At 36.9% G+C, this 16,466-nt stretch overlaps 1 pseudogene; it reads right to left on the minus strand.

Moving 5' to 3' along the window:
• Positions 1-7,697: 7,697 nt before the first annotated feature.
• On the minus strand, positions 7,698-8,943 carry LOC132477424 (myb/SANT-like DNA-binding domain-containing protein 7; annotated as a pseudogene).
• Between the last annotated feature and the right edge of the window lie 7,523 nt (positions 8,944-16,466).

Genomic DNA, 16,466 nt, shown 5'->3' on the forward strand with positions numbered 1-16,466 from the left:
AGAAAATGTGTTTTTAAGAGCTAGAGTGTGCATATCATAGGCCATCTGTGTTTGCTGATTGGCTTTACCCAAAGGAAAAGAAAACTGTCTAGTAACTTCATGACAGTTTCATGACTTCAAGTAGTTTCACAATTTGGGTAAAGTTGTCTGTAGTTGGGCTCCTACACTTCCACAAAAATTGAGCAAAAAGAGTGCTGTCTTCCTTGATGGTTATATTTCAAAGTGATGGCTTCCAGGTCCCTGAAAAAGACAACCCTACCTTGTAAAATGTGCAAGAAGCTTTTAAAAATATTTACATCTCAAAGGGAAAAGAAAGAATTTGCAATTTTCTAAAGTAAATTCTAGAAGCAGAGGGAGGTCAGAGGCCTTGGGGTTTATGTCCTGCGGATTCTGTAAGGGTGGAGGCTAGGAGTGAGTTCAGAGGCTTAGAGATAGGAATAAGCTTGTCTAAAGTTTGATCAAGGGGAAGGAAATGTTAAGGTTACTTTGGTGAATACTGTATTATAAAATGAGAATGGTTAGGGCTTCATGAATGGGATAGATAGATCGATAGGTAAATATTAGAGTATTAGGGATATTTATAATAGATATTATGCATACATAATATTTTATATACAGTACAAATAGTATATGTGTAATCTAATATACATATATGAGTATAGTTGAGTACACATGGATATACATATATAAGATTAAAATGAAAGTTTAGGGAATTCTCTGGCAGTCCAGTGGTTAAGATTGTGCTTTTTCACTGCTGTGGGCCCAGATTCGATCCCTGGGAATTACAATTCTGCAAGCTGCACTGGGTGGCCAAAAAAAAAAAAAAAAACTTAGGGCTTTAATCCCAAAGATCCACTAGTATATATGATATAGGAATATAATTTTATATTTATTTATTTATTTATTTATTTATTTATAATACTAATCAAAGCCTCACTTTTGAAGTGTTCACATGATTTATCAGTTCTTAAGTATTTTAAAGAGCTTAATTATCTTCATACTCACCACAATCTTACAAAATAAATATTACTACACTCATTTTAAACAGAGAAAACTGGTTAAAATGTGGTTAATATAATACCCAAAGATATGTAACAAAGAAATGATAGAAATAGATTTTCATAACAGAATTATTTTACTCTGAAGTGGATAAACATAAACAGGCATCACAAAAATAAACTTTACTCACATTAAATTTAGAAGCAGAAGAACAAATTTAGATATTTGAAAATAAAAATCTAAAAATTACATATATTTGAAAAATATATATATCATTTTAAAAACAGCTGATAGAGATTTATTACAATACATATATAACTTATAATGTGGATTTGGTTTGCTAACTAAATCTAGATCCAAGTGTTTTAGGAATGAGGAGTCCATGCTCCTCTAAGGGATATGAATGAAAAAATGTTGTCTGCCATATCGTAAACAAAGGATATTTCAGCCATCAAAACACTACAGCCACCCTGGACCGTGAGCCCTGAGGGAACTCAGGATGGAGACAAATGGGCTGCCTGTTGCTAAGCCCTCAGCCAATGTAGCTGCCTGAAACTATGTACCCTGAGGGGATTCAGGATGGGGAAAGCAGGATGCTGGGCCTAGATAGTTAAGGTGCACATCAAAGGAATGATTTCAATTAAGCCCACACCAAGAAAAGTGCTAAATCCATTAACTTGAGATATCTGGTTTCCTTTAATTAACAGTAATCTTTTGAAGTTCTGACTACCTTGTCTTTGTTGCAAAAACTCCTATATATATTGGCTCTTCCTCTTACCTCTTCGGAGCAGTCTCTCAGAGCTGAGAGTCCTGTGTACTGGGCTTAAGCCTCAGATTGTCCACCAAATAAAATATAATTCTCAACTTTTAGGTTGTGCATTTTTTCAGTCTACAGGAAAGTTAATCTATGTTAAAGGAAAAATAAATTACAAGAAAACTTTCATTTATAAAGCTGCTTAAATAAAGAGTAAAAATAAAAACTTTTTAAAAAGTTTATTTATAAAATTTTCTTAAGTAAAAACTAGTAAATAGCTAAAAAACCACTAAAATTTGAAAGGATTATCATGTAGTTATCTGCTGTAATTTTTCTTTGCTTTCATTTCATTAACTGAAGCTCTTCTACCCCATTAGAGAATCACTGATGGCAGTGTTCAAACTGAAAATTCTCCATGTTCTTGTCTCCAAGAAGATAAGAAAAACTAGATATAATTTATCAAAATTTTATGGTTTTGAAAAATAATTTAAAATAGTATAGATCAACTATTTAATGCAACAAAAAATCAGTTTTATACAGAAGCATTAATAAATGGCTAATTTACTTATCCAGAATGTTGCCACTTACTGCATCACTTGAAAATATTATTAAAACATAATGAACTGAATCAGTATTGTTTTTCAGCTTTATAATTCACAGTGCTGAGAATATATATTATTTATTATTATTATAACTAATAATTACTATTTACTGAATATATCTTCTATAGAGTAGTCACACTGCTAAGTGCTTCATATACATAACTTTATTTAATCCTTACAATAACTATTAAAGATTTCCATAGGAGAAACTGGTCCTCTGAAAATGGTAACAAAAGTAGTGTGGTAAACTGGAATTTACAAGGTCTAATTTTAAAATTCATATTATATTTGGGACAATTGTAATAAGTTATAAGTACTTAAAAAATCACACAACAACAAAACAAAACAAAACATATTGTGGAATGGTTATCATAAATTAATACAAATTAAGATTGAATATCTGAGTGTAATGAATATCAGATCATTCACCATTACCTTTGGATGTTGTAGCCCTTTTAATATTTTGTACATATATTGACCAAATACATTACCACCTATGTGAAAATTTTTGTCCCTGTTATTGCTGCATGACAAATTACCCTCAAATTTAGCATATTCAAATAATCATTTTATTTTGCTCCAGGTTTCATGAATGGCTCAAATGGCTCAATTCTAGCTTGAGGACATTTACATCATTGCAGTCAGAGATGTTGACTGGGACAGCAGACATCCAAAATGGCTCCCCCACTTGGCTGGGGCAGCTAAGAGCTCTTTTGGGGCTGTGAATCTACGTACCAAACCTTAGCCTCCCCAGCCTGAGGATTTCAAGGTGTTCAGACTTCTTACATAATAGCTGCTTCCTCCAGAGTAAGCATTCCAAGAGCATGTTGGGAAGTCACAGATTACAAGTTCTGCTGTTTTCTACTGGTTACAAACAAGTCAGTAAATTCAATAAGGGACATTAACCTGATCTCTTAATGGGCATTATACCAAGGAATTTGCAAATATGTTTTACAACTTCCACTATTATGTTAAACGTATAGTATTTTAACTACTGTACATTATTTTTTCTTATATTTCATCTTAATTTTTCCCTATTTGAATGTATTATATGCTTTTCTGCTAACATTTGAAAACTACGTGAAAGAATAATCAATTTTTTAAAGGCATCTAAAGTGCCTAATCCAAAGACAACTACTATGTTCTTCTTTTATGTTTCTTTCTAGTCTTACTAAGAGCAGAAAGAAGTCTAAGATTGAAATATATAAAATATTAATTACTGTGTTTCTCACTTAATGAGTGTGCTGCTCAACTCGTCTTTTGATCTCAATAGCCTGCAGGTATTAGAGTATGTCAGGTCCCCTCAGCACCCCAAGTCAGGCTACATGGAACTGGTTCCTCAGACATTCCTCAAAAAGCCAAAACACTGGACCCATGCTCCACTCTTTTCTTTCTTCCTCCTGGGAGTGGCCTCTGAGCTGTCTCAGCCTTCCTCTGCTGTAGTGCAGGTGCTCTGCAGCAGCAGCATGTGGCCAGCTCTCTTTTGTTCTCAGTGGTCCCCAGGCATCTAGGGTATTGTGGGCCAATCAGTGTTTTGAGATGTGAGAGACAGAAACCAGTCCTTCAGGCAGCTCCCTCTATCAAAAGTCAGCCTTGAACATTGCCCAATGTTCTCTTTTCCTCCCCAGAAAGCAGCTTGATCCTCTTAATCATATCACACTGTCCCAGAGGGAAGGAACATGGTGAGAGTGTACACAGATTTTCCTGCCAGTGTAGGTGATTTCAAACTCACCAGGTGTACAGGAACCTTTTAACTGGAATCTAGATTGCTCACAAAGGAAATTGGTCTACATATTGTTGAATTGGTGTCCTCATGGTAGAAAGGAGGGTCTGTGGTTTCCTTTTCCACCATCTTGCTGACATTATCTCTTGTCCTTCACATTTTTTAATTAACTATTCAAAATGTTTTTATTATTTATTTGAATTTTTATTCATTTCTAATATTGACCTGTGTAACACAGTTGGTTTTAATTTGGGTGTATTTATATTATAATGGATATATTTATACACAAACTCATTTACTCAATAGCTCTTCTTTATTGATCAATAATTCTTTATTTCATGTAATTCTTGAATATGATATGAACTATTATAGTGTTTTCAAGTCAGTTTCATCATTTGATCTTATGATAGTACCCCACTTTTCAAATTATTTTGTGGAGATATAATACATTTAATATTTGACAGAGATAGTGTTAATCCTGTCTTACTTATTTTTCATTGTATTTTCTTACTTATCTACATTTCTAGAAGAACTGACCTGAGATAACCTAATACTCACCCCTGTATTCTCTTTACATTTTTCACCTGATCTCAATGGTACTAACTCATAGACATAAAACCTTCTCCGATTAGTATAAATTTAGCTTATCTGAATTTGAATTTATCTGTGTGAATCAGCCAAGAATTCTTCTTACTTCTTTCCCAGTTAGGTTATCTCTATTGAAGCAGAATATTTTCATTCATGGAAGATTTTTCTTTAACTAGGTTTCTTTTCTTTTCTTTTCTTTTCTTTTTAAGGTACAGATAAAAATTTTATTCATACATACTAGGATTAAATTACTTAACAGAGAGATAGAGGGTGGTGGGAGGTTGGCATACACAACACCATTTACATTGAGAGCTTACTTTGAGGCAGATCATCACTCCTACCACAGTACCATGGCCTTCATCCTCCTCCTCCTCCTTCCTCCTGAAGTGTCCCTTGCAGTCAGCAGGCCCCTGCCCCTCACTCACCAGCACTCGCATGCTACCGGGCTTCTTCCCCCAGTACAGAGACCAGTACAGAGCCCACTGGAAACATCTGTCTTTACATTCATCTGTCCACTGGGCCCTCACACAGCTCCTGCATGGTAGCTGGGATAGCCTCCCACTGGATAAGTGAGGGGGCCTGAGGTACAGAATGGTGAAGTGACCTGCCTGCAGACTGACAGGGGGTCACGGCTGAACCTAGAGCTTAGACAGGATTTCTGGGCCTGTTTCTCTACAGCCTCCCCTTATTACAACTTCCTTCCTCTTCACAAGATTTAGCCTGTTTTTTTCGTTTACTTTTTAAAGATTTTTCCCTTTAGTTTTATTCCGAACCTTAAAGTTGCTCTTGCCCATTAGATCTGCACATTACTACCTCCAAAGCTCGCCTTGACTTCTGCTCTTTAGCACTTCTCTTATCTCAAATAAATCCCTGCCTGTGTATTTTGCTACCATTAATAGATAAATATAGTACAGGCCTAACTCGTTCAAGTCCTTTCCTGTTTTTCTGGAAAGTCTACCTATCTACAGTAGCATTACCCAGTTGTAACTGACATGGACCCCTCCGTGTAAGGTCCTAAAACAACTGAGAAAAAAAAAATATATATATATATATCTCCACTTCCATGCCTTAAACATATGCTCCTTTAAAGCAAGGAATCTGCATCTGGGTGTGGTGCTTATAGAAGTTCACTAGTACATTCATAAATATTAACACCATAGAACACTTCCTTAAAACACAATTGTTACCAGTATTTCACATACATTAATACACTGATGTAACTGAAAATATTGTAATCAGAATTTCATTTTGCCTTTTGTTATGCTATTCATCTAATTTTTTTAGAACTGGAAGGTACAAGAAAAGTCATCTAGTACAAACCTCTCATTTTAGAGATAAAGAAACTGAGGCACAAAAAGAGCAAGTGATTTGCTCAATGTAACAAACTGTGGCAGCATTAGAATCTGGGGGTTCTGACTAGATTCCAGTGTGTTCTACCTCATGCTGCTTCAACATAATCACCCATTCATCAGAGAAGCTTGCCATCTATTCCTGCTTCCAGTATGTTCCCACTGTGGTTTGGACCATTTCTCCAGCATTGGTATTTCCAGCATTTAGGTAAGCAATCAAGCTGGTAAAATATAAAATAAAACCTCTCCCAACATGCCTGCACATTTTTTCAGCCTCTTGATTAGAGGAAAAATTCTTAAATTCAAAGTCTCCTTTTTGTACTTTCTGAAAGTACTAAATAACCACTAAGAGCTTTAAGTTAGGTTAACAATGGCTGGTAAATGGCTTCCCTTCTAGAGTAAATTGGAAGCATGGCTCAACACCATCATATCTCCTCTAGGAAGTGTATGTGTTTTGGAGGGAAATGGGGATGGATTTGTCGAGGGTTGGTGCTTAAAAAGAGTTACCTATTTAAGGTAACTTATCCTTATCCCCACCACCCAACTGTTCCCAAAGCTGTTCTATTCCATCATATGCCATTAACGAGGTGAACTTCTGTCTATATCTTGTGAGAAAAAGTGACTTTGGAAAATTCCCTAGAAGAAAAGTTTTCTAGGGCTTGCCTTCTGTAACATACTAGACAGAAATAAAGGCTAACAGAAGAACAAAATTAGCTAAAAGCATTTGGGAAACTGATACAATCCAAATTGTTTCCACGATGTCCAAATGGCAAACCAAAGCTAAAGATATATAATTATGCATAATCAAGGAACCTAAAAAATATGGAATGGAAATAATTTACTAACATGTAATATTTTATAAGACAGCCAATTTCTTATTATATCAAAGATTAACATGAACCAAAACACACAACTGTGGCTCCCTGTCAGTTCTGAATTATATCCATAGTGATAAGAGATTAAGGACTAGTAAAATGGAGGGAAAGATGGTTTGACTATTGAGTGTTTGCTAGTGGGCATGTCACAGACACAGCAGTGAAAATATAAGAGATAAATGTACTGATACGTGTTGTGTCTATATTAGCCTAATGAGCTAAAGAGAGATTTAAAGAAATGAAGATTGTAAACTCCAGGAAGCCATCAAGTTAAACTAGGAGATTCAAGCAATGAGGTCTTGGTATACAACCTTAATTCTATATCTTGTCAGCTCACCTTATATCTTGTGCCTCACCCTAGCCTGATCTCGGCCAAGGTCATATGCTTTAATAACTTCCATGTGTATAGTGCTTTTAAACTTTTAAATCCTTTCACATCTATTTAAGCCATCTGATCCTCACAACAACCCTGTGAGGTATGCAGGTTGCCCCCTTTTAACAGCTGAGGAAACTGGTGTTGAGAGGTAAACTAAATTGTCGCACATCAGTGATGAAGCCAGGGCTAACTAGCTCTCTGGACTTGGCTACTTCCATTGTACCAGGCCACCACTCTCATGTTTCTGAAAGGCCTTTCAACTAGTGGAGATGCTTGGAGAAGCAAGTATAGTCTTACCCATCTGCACCTTAATGGTCCATCCACTCTTTTTTTTTTTTTTCTGAAGACATGAAAAAGGAGCCAGGGTACCAGAAGGCAGCTGTTGGACCCGGGCCTCTGCCAGAGAAGGAAATACACCCTTGTGTGATCAACTAACTTCTGGTGTTTGAAATTAACCTCTGAAGAAACTTTTCAATCCCTAGCTGAAAAGCACTGGTTGCCTCTTCTACTGCTGTGGCTGAGTGTTTGACCGCGACCACACCATCCCTGCGTAGCTCACTGGCAGGGTCCTGCCGAGCACTGGTCTCCCCGCCAATGGCAATCAGCCAGTCCAATTTTTCTTCCTCCCACTTTGAAAGTTCTCATGCCAATCTCCTGTTTTATGCCAACTTGGCTGCAATAGTCCTGGCCACTGACCACCTTCTTCACCTTGCCCACCTGGGAGGGGGCTCACTGGTCAAAGACCCATCCCCACCAGAAACAAAAGGAACTCTGGAGGAGGAGACTGGAGGCTGCTGTGCTGAGGCCACCCTGGGAGTGTTTCAGCCGGAGTTGGTGCAGGGGCTGGACTCACCAGACACTCCCAGTCTGGTCATGGGGTTGCTCTGACAGGGAGCAGCTGCACCTCTGAAAAGGTGGTGGGAGTTGCTGTAGCTGGGGGTTCCTTGAGAGCACCCTGAACCCAAGGATTCATCCCAGGAGTCCTCAAGGTCACTGGTTTCTCTCATCTGGTCACTGATCCTCAGTTGACAATCCTCATCTGATTCCTTAACTGTTTTCAAGATAGGCTGATCATCTGCTGCCTGAGTCCTTTTTGCTCCCAGAATGCTGGTTCCGTCTTCCTCTGGGATGGCAGGGGCCGCCAAATTCTGATCACAGTGCTGGGCCCAAGCAGCCTCCTCCATTAAGTTGTCTGCGTCAGTCACTATCTAATTTCGGAGAAGGTGATCCAGTGTATCTATAAAAGGGACAGTGTGGTGGATCACCCATACTTGTGGCATGGACCACATAGGCCTATAAATATAATGCCTTCAGGACTTTGAACTTGGAGCGGCACTGATGCTTGGTGCGACAGAAGCCTTCCTGCTGCATCTGCTTAGACACAGCCTGGTAGACGTCTGCATTGTGATGTACGGTCTGGAGGCGCTGAATATTCTGTGCCTCACCTAGTATGGAGAGAAGCATCCGTGTCTCCTGTCTAGACCACCAGATGCCCACACTGCTATTGGAAGTGGCCAAAGCAGACTGCGAAGGAAGGCTAGTTAGAGAAGGCTCCTGGCAGCAAGGTGCTGATCTGAAGGTGTGGGGAGGCTCTGTGTGCTCTGGTCTATCTCCAGGAGCCAGCCGATTCTTCCCTCTCAGGGCTAATTGCTGAGAAGCCAGGTACAAGGACCACATTTCTGGCTTCTGCCAAGGATCTGCTTTACTTTCATTACTGTATTTGAACTATTCCTTGTTCTACTTTGTTTTGCTGCCAATCCAACAACCTCTTCATTTTCTGAGTAAGCAAAAACAGCTGGAGTAACTCTGTCACCTGCAACATTGGCAACCACATCAGCCCGGCCATCCTTATAGACGGTCACACGGGCTGATGTGCAGCCTAGGTGAACCCCGATGGCCGCCATGAGGTAGCAGAGATGGCGGTAGCAGTAACGAGTGGTCCCTGTGCCGCAACAGCGCCCGGCCCTAGATTTCTTAATATTATATTTCGGAGAATAGTCCTTGGAATTTCTAGTATGTGATAGATGATTTTGTGCTTGATTACTAGTGATTTATTTTATTTTCCTCTTTGTTTGCATAGATATATGAAGTGTTTAGGATTTAAAAAAAATTTTTTTTGAGTAAGTGTGAAAAATGACTAGATTTTGAAGCATGGAGCAGTTGAAATAAATGCAAGTAAGATAATAATCTCTTTTCTCAAACAAATCATACTACATTGGGTCCTGACCTGACAGTACAAAGAAACAAACTATTATTGGTGGGTAACATTAAACACACCAATCCTGTATAAAAGGCTAATCTTAAATAGTAATATTGACATTTTGGATTAAATCAGTTTCACCTCTGAGCCATCAACATTACTGTTAGAACACATCACAAAACGGGAAGCCAGGATAGCTGAGTACATGAAGATGCCTAGAAATCCTAGGTGTGTAGTAACTGCTGAAACTCCCTACTTACATATAGTGACATGACTGAACATTTACATGTAAGCAATATGAAAGACAATTTTGCAATGACATAAAAGAATAACATTTTTATAATTAATAAAATTTAGAAAACAAAATAGAAAATTAAAAAATGTCATTATCGTATGCTAATAGAATTATAAACAAAATAATTTCTATTTGTTTTCACTTTTTAAAATATATTTTATTGTTATAACATTATGTTTAAATGTCAATTTAAGTTATAAGATTTGTGACTTACTTAGTTACTCTTGCCTTAAAAAATAAATCCTGAAAATTATCCTACCACACAATAATTATCTATGAATAAGATACGTTAGCTACAAGCCGGATAGCCATCTCAAAGCACACTGGTTATAAGAAGAAAATTATTCTGATAAAGGAAAATTAAGATATCATATTTGAGGGAGAAAAACATGTAACATAGCTTTCTTTGGAGTATAAATTGAAATTGTGAGCCAAAAATATTTTCTCAGTGTTGTCTGTAATTTAATTGAATTCACTTTAAGTACAGTTAAATAAACACTGTTATATGTATAAGCTGTTTGAAGGGTACCTATAAAGTGGTCATGGGCAAATAATACAGAGAGGTGAATTATTATGTGTATGCTTTCTAAGCATATTAAATCAACACATTGTCATAGTGATGAATGTAGTCTTTAGATCTAAAATACATAGGTTTAACATATAGTCTCTAATACTCTCTATCTACATGGTTCACTTCCCTCATATTTAAAAAGAGGGAAATGGACAGCTAATTTATAGCCATTTTAAGTATTAAATTTTATAAATAAACTATTAATAATGTTAACTACAATTAATGTTAAATCAGACAATCTTTTTTATAACCAGGCTATTAATTGCTTAATTCTTTCTGTTTTTCATTTGAGTTTACTTAAAGGGAGCTGGGTACCATCTAAATGGAGTCCAGAATTCATGAAGCATAGCACAATTAAGAGCTCATTTGTCATGGAGCTCTCCAAAACCAACATTCAGTTTTCACTGTCAAATGCAAAAATCTGAAAATTGTTTGATATATACACATGCATGTGTTCAAATTGTTTAATTAAAAAGTTTTATACTGAGTTTACCATAAAATATAAACGTATACACAAAAGATGTTTTCAGAACAAATATGATGCTAGATTGAATTTTAGTTTGGTAAGTCAGCTTATCAAAAGCAGAAATGTTTATATATTGTACATGGTCAAAATGGAGTGGAAAACCATGTTGACAATAAATAATTCAAATATCAAACTATGTATAGGGAATAAAAATCAGGATTTTTTTTTTTTAGTTAGCTTTATCCTTTTCCTCCTAGAAAGTTAGCAGAGGTTCTATGTATTCCTCAAGTTTTTAGAAGAAAAGTAACCATCTAGATCATCATAGAGCTAAAAAAAATAGCTGTTGAATAAGCAAATTAATTAAGGGCTTCACAAGTCTCTGGCCCTGGATATAAAAATGTTGAAACTGCATTCTTAAATGAGTTCAAGACCGAGAATTTTTTAAAATCCATTAACCACACCCTTCACCTCATTCATTAGTTGATTTTTTTTTTTTTTTTTTTTTTTTTTTTGTGGTATGCGGGCCTCTCACTGTTGTGGTCTCTCCCGTTGCGGAGCACAGGCTCCGGACGTGCAGGCTCAGTGGCCATGGCTCACGGGCCCAGCCACTCCACGGCATGTGTGATCTTCCCAGACAGGGGCACGAACCCATGTCCCATGCATTGGCAGGAAGACTCTCAACCACTGCGCCACCAAGGTAGCCCTAGTTGATTTCTTGATTCTTCATTTCACCATGAGCATTATTTAAATAGTAGAACCCATACTATTAAACATATTGTATATTTTTAAATTAAAACAAACTTTACTTACTGCTTTATAATTTACAAATGTATGTTTCAATCAGTAACTTTTTTTTTTTTTTTTTTTTTGCGGTATGCGGGCCTCTCATTGTTGTGGCCTCCCCCGTTGCGGAGCACAGGCTCTGGACACGCAGGCTCCGGACGCGCAGGCTCAGCAGCCATGGCTCACGGGCCCAGCCGCTCCGCGGCATATGGGATCCTCCCAGACCGGGGCACGAACCCGTATCCCCTGCATCGGCAGGCGGACTCTCAACCACTTGCGCCACCAGGGAGGCCCGTAACTTATTTTTTTAATGAACACATAAAACAGTAAAATTTGGTTTAGTTAATATTTTAACTAAAATATAACTTTTTAATTTTGCTAAACAAGACAAAGTTCAGGGATTTCAGGGATAAGAGTCCATTCTACTTTCTAGTAATAAAATAAATATTTCACCTCCTTTCACTAAAACAACAGAACAAAAGAGGGCACAGAAAATGTCTGTAACCAACATAGTAGCAGAATAGTTGCTGCTTTTAAGGTCAGTGCATTGTATAACCAAGTACTGAAATTCAGGAAACCTCATTGTTGGAAGAAATGGTGCTTTATCTCATCACCTGCTTTATCTCTTTTATTTTCTTGCTTGTTTCCAAAGCTCCTGCACTACATGAACTATTGTAATGTCACCAACCAAATGTTCTTGATTTTCTTCAGACTGTTGTTTTATTGAAATGTCTCCCCAAATAAGGATAGTGATTCCTACAAAGATAATTTATGTGGACAATTTGCTATTCATTCTGAAAAATGTAACACAGTAGCTGGTGAAGAGTGTATGCTCAATTAGCATTTGTATTACTTAAGTAGATGGGGACTAATATCATTAATTTATATTCAGATAGTAATAATGATATGCAGAGCCAGATATAACCATACATATTATATACTATATATGATGCATTGCATTTCAGTAATTCAAAGATGGACTTACATTGAAACCTTTATTTTAATCTTACAGATGATGTGATTAGATGTTGAGTGATATTTTAATTGACATATTTTTAATCAGAGGGCTCAATATAAAATAAGTGTTTACTTTATAATTTATGCCATCTTTCAATTTTTAGCAGAATTTCCTTTTCCTAGATAATAAAACCTTGTTTATGTTTCAAATGTGTGTTTATAAAAAAATAATAAACAGAAAACTCAATTAAATAGGGTCAGGAGACCAGAAAGGGGAACTCTTATGCCCTGCAAAGATAACATAACCCAACGGGAGGAAGAAGGACTCCTCTTTTTCCTGGCAACAACCCAGCCAATGAAAAGCTATAGACGCTTTTTTTACAGTAGCTCCCCTTCCCCCAACTTCCTTTTCTCCACTATAAGAGAGTTTTCCTTCCCTTGATGTGCTGGGAAGTTGCACATGGCTCATCATTGTTGTAGACCCTGAATTGCAATTCTCTACTGATCCTGAATAAACCCATTTTTGCTAGAGAAATAACTGGCAGTCTATTTGTTTTAGGTCAACAATTTTATAGTGGCAATAATGAACAGGGAAATGGATGGTTTGTAAGAGTAAAGCTTGGTAGACTTGCCCTGACTGAGGGCACAAGCAGAGTGACAGGTGGTTGACAGGATCACATTGTGTCTGCAAAGTCCATGTTGATAGCAATCATGGAATGTTTCATAGAAGATGGAGGAAGGAACTCTGGCCACCAACGACTTTAATTTTTGTCATTATTTTGCAGTGATAGATGAAATTCTGTGGGGCTTTTCTTTCAGCATTGTCCTGGAATGAATGATCAAAGTAAGAATTGCAGTTAATCAGGTAAGTAATTAAAATGTAATAACTATAATGATGAGATGATGATAATTACAATAATCTACTTATCCATCTATCTAATGTGTGATTAGAGGAAAGAAGAGGCTTATGCCTATTCATTTAAGAAGCTGTCTTGGTTTATCTAAGAAAGGAAATATTCATTCCCTATGCAAAGAACATTGGGAAGGGAGCTTTCTATCATCACCTTTATAAAGGAGTGGATGTTTCAGAGACTGACATCCACTGGGTCATGACTTACTAGAGTTATAGAGGGTTCACTTTATTAGACACCAAGTATCATTTAAAACACACTACATTCCTCTCCCTCATTCTTCTTGCTCTTCTTGCTGCATGGATTAATAGGAATCAGGACATTTCCTTTCCAAGATGGAGTCATATGCTCTCTGTTCATTCTTCTCTCAATCAAGAACTGGTAAAGACTCTTACCCAAGTCACGAGCTGGGCAATCAAGGCTAGGTAAGAACTAAGCAGAAAGGACAGAGCATTTATCTCCCTCTCTACTGCCAAGGCTAAGTGAGAGAGTCAAGCCCACAGCCTCATCCTAGGACCATGTGAACAGATTTGAAACTTGTTCAAAGACTCCATTATCTTGCTCTTTTGTTTCTGTAGACACAGCAGAGGGTACAAATCTCACACCTAAGATTTGCATAATATCATTAAAATATAATTTAGCCTTTGTCATAAAACATATTCTCCAATACATTTAGTTACGTACATGTACATTTTTTGTATACTCAGAAGTCAAAGAAGAGAAGGGGCGAACACATCACAAAAACACTAGCAGGCGTCATTACTAAGTAGTTATTATTTTATTCCTACACCATAATAAACCCTTTAGATACATTTTCTTATTTAATCCACCCAACATTTCTAAATTAGTCTCTATATTTACCCTTATTTATTGGATAAGGTTACAGAGCCTCAACATGGTTAAGTAATTCACTAAGATCTTGAAAGGTGACAAATGACAAAGTCAAGATTTCAAACCAGTCATTCTGATTCTGGAACTTAAACTCTTACACCGTATTAAACACAAGCCAGTCTTTTTGGCTCAATGACTCTGAGAAAGCAGCTGCTAAGTGAAGGTCATAGGAGTTTCTCACTGTGATTCAAGAGATAACTGCTGTTCCTTCTGTAGTTTCCTCGTTGGCATGTGGAACCATGGACACCAGTACAGATCTGAAAATGTTTGCTTTTGATTGTGACTGTCATCTCCATGGGTGGATTGTGGCTATATACAGTAAGGTGATAGATAACAAACATGACTAAGGGTATAGGTATGTTTCCAGATTGGTCAGGAGGCATCACAGACACAAAGAAGCCTTGACTAAAAGAGAAGGCTAGCAGATTGTTTCCTTACATCCCAGATAGCAGGGCCCCTCCTGTCTTAACTTTAGGTCCTGGCCACCCAGACTGGCTTTCCTGGATACAGGAGTTTCCCTGCTTAGAGAGATTGAATCATCAAGTGTGTCTGAATTTATTCAGACAAACTCAAAAGGACAAATTCTCTATGAAAAATATGAAAGTTCCTATTTTTAAGAAAGTGAACACAAATAGACTGATTTTTAAATATATTATTATGACCAGATTTTATCTAGTTTTAGTTATTTTATAGTGATCTTAAATTCAATCTTAGGAAGGTTGTAATAGAAGTACCCATGTTCTAGTAACACATTTTTTTTTGGCTTTGAAAAAGTGTATTTGAAACAGATATTGTTTAACAAATCATTTTGTAATATTACTATGTCAGAAATCACCTGAAAATAAAAGCACAATCTATTAATTTCTCTTTCTAAGGAATAAATGCAAATATGGAACTCAAGGAGTGTTACAATTGTTATTTTCAGAGTATCAAAACAGAAATCATGTATTTTCATTTTTTCTATTATTCACGGAACATAGAACACTGTCTTGCATATAAATTTTTCAGTATTCTTTGAGGTAAAGTTGCTTTCTGCTACTTCTGAGTAGGCAATGTAAAGAGTGAATCAATTATCATTTTTACCATTCTAACTTAAATACCTACTCAGTAATTCTACAATCTTTTATTTGGTTAAATTGGCCCTTATATAAAAGTACTTTCAATTTTGGAAAGAGAAAGATAGTTGACTAAGACTGCACTAAGCTGGGAATTCCTAGTCAGGACAGGCTAAAAGGGGAGAAATCATAAAGGAAGTCTAAGGGTCAGAAAAATGATTGTGGTCCTAAATCTGGACCCTAAAGCAAGAGATTGACAGCCCCAAAGCAGTGACCAAAATGTCATGGGAAGCATAAGCTTGACCTGGTTTGCTGCAATGACTTCTTAGGAAATCTAATTTGTTGAACCGGAACAGGGTGGGGGGAGGCAGGAGAGTAGTATCAACAGTAGCTTCTAAGAAAAGACAAAATTTGGGTTTTGGGTTTTTTCTTTTGTTAGGGGCATTTCAGCAGACCACAACTGTCTTAAAAGTCTTCTGTTAGGAGCATTTCAACAGACCACAACTTGATGGAAACAGAGCTAAATAGATCAGTTCATGTTATTATGATTCCAGGCACTATATTTGTTCAGGAAGAGTTTGATTCTCAGGAAAATGGAAAACAATTTTGAAACTTGTGGGAATTGATGTTAGGATAGTGCAGCTGGATGGATACCTAAGGACTCCTACTCCTAACTCAGGCACACCAAATACAGGGTGACTGTGATCCTCCTGCTGTGGGTGGACCTGAAAAATGTCACATAAGCTAGTTGACCATCTGGGGTATAACATGGAGGTGTTTCAAAAGTTAAATGATCCCCACTATATGAAATGACATGTCAACCTCACACAGAGAATGCATCTGTTACTTGGGGACAGAAAGCATGTGTCCAATATTAGAAAGAAAATAAAAATAAGTCCTAGGAAACCACATCACATATCTCAATACCTTGTGCTTTGCCTATACATTTTATTATATGTATATTTGTACATATGAGTAAAGCTTGATACTCTAAAAATATGTCTAATTTATGAGATTCTGATTTGACAATTTGATGTTTCCTGTCAGCTCAATATAACATACTGCAACCAG

Source organism: Mesoplodon densirostris, chromosome 17 (assembly GCF_025265405.1).
Source record: "Mesoplodon densirostris isolate mMesDen1 chromosome 17, mMesDen1 primary haplotype, whole genome shotgun sequence".
Taxonomy (NCBI): Eukaryota; Metazoa; Chordata; class Mammalia; order Artiodactyla; family Ziphiidae; genus Mesoplodon; species Mesoplodon densirostris.